Here is a 1,535-nt window from a genome sequence, read left to right on the forward strand (position 1 = left end):
CTTTAAAAATCCTGTGGATGAGAAGTAGGCTCTATTTGATGTGGTGAACAATTAGTGAGTCTCTCAGCCAATGTTGCCTCTAAGCTGCGCGCTTGTGCAATTGCGCACTGCTTGAGCATAAATCCAACAACAAAAATATGAGAAACAACAGTTATTCCCTCAAATAGAGAAATAGAGAACCATTATTTTTGCTTGACACACTAAAGCGAATATATATAAAAAAAAAACAAATTAATAGGAAATAACATAATCTTATTTTTATTTCGTTTTGGGCTGTTATAGCATCTCGTCTTTATGACCGCCATTATATATGAATTCAGCCTGCTGAACGCTGGATGTGCAGATCAGCTTTACTAAAACTCAGCTATTATTTGCACAATCTACTCTTAAATCCCAGTTTTAAATATCACTAGTTTTATAATGAAAATTAATTTTCTTTTTTCTTTCAGAACAGGACCCTCACCCTGACCAAAGCAGGACTAATACATATACTACACATACTACACATGTCACGATTTACAATTTCTTTTGTTTTTTTAGTGGGTCAAATCATTTTAATTTAAAGTAAACTAATGGAAATTGTTTTTTAATCTATTTCTTCTAAAAAAACAATGTAAACTGCTTTACTTGTGGGTGTAATAAGTTATAATAAGTTTAATATTGGTGTGTGGACCTCAATGCTCACATCTGCTCAGTGGTACTCAGTGAGCTTGTGTGTAGGCCCAGACATATTAAAAATTTGAAAAGATTGTTTTCACCTAGGCCAGAACTCTGCCATTGAACAATTTGTATGTATTGAGAAAACATTTACAGCAACTAATTTCTGGGGTTTAAAGGGACCCTTTGTAATATAAGGATCTGCTCCTATCATTCCTGTAACAAGCTGAGATGCCAGGCAGCTGATCAGTAACCACTGGCTTCAAAGATGATCTGAATACTAATTTCATGCCAGAGCAAGAAACTATGACAAACTATGACAAATAATAAATAAATAAAATGAAACTCATATTTAATTACAGATTGTGTGCACTTTAGATTCCAAAAAAAAGCAAAATTAAAAGCAATTCACTGGGCTTTGTTTCCAAGTTTGAAGTCGGTTTCCATTTCCATTGAATGAAAACATTTATTTATACATTTTTTTAAAACAAAAACAAGGCCTTGTTGGGCTACTGTATAAAACCTCGATCTCAAAGCTATTCCTGACATTTTGAATTTAAAAAGCCTCCTGGATGGGAAGCAGAACGTCCAGTGTCCAGTGGATTGTTTTTCATTTTCTTTTTTTTTGGAATGACTATGACCTTGATGACTGAGAACCTTCATCAGCATATTACATTTAATACATTAATCCTATGTTGTCACCTATATTTTATTCTGAAATATAATTAAGTGATTGATTTTTCAAGCCTAAAATCTGTTTCTAAATTCTAAGACAAATTAATAATACTAAATGAACGTGAAATTAGGTTTTTACTTGTTGCAAAAACAAAAAAGGGATCTTTCAGGCCAAAAAAAAAACTGCAAAACTGCAAAACTGC

The 1,535-nt window shown here is 32.6% G+C and overlaps 1 protein-coding gene across 1 annotated transcript in view; it reads left to right on the forward strand.

Moving 5' to 3' along the window:
• The window catches only part of LOC107090296 (glucokinase-like), a 12,425-nt gene that overhangs the window by 4,549 nt on the left and 6,341 nt on the right, over positions 1–1,535 (forward strand). The gene's annotated exons all lie outside the window — the stretch shown is intronic.

Source organism: Cyprinodon variegatus, unplaced genomic scaffold, assembly GCF_000732505.1.
Source record: "Cyprinodon variegatus isolate N-32 unplaced genomic scaffold, C_variegatus-1.0 Scaffold288, whole genome shotgun sequence".
Taxonomy (NCBI): domain Eukaryota; kingdom Metazoa; phylum Chordata; class Actinopteri; order Cyprinodontiformes; family Cyprinodontidae; genus Cyprinodon; species Cyprinodon variegatus.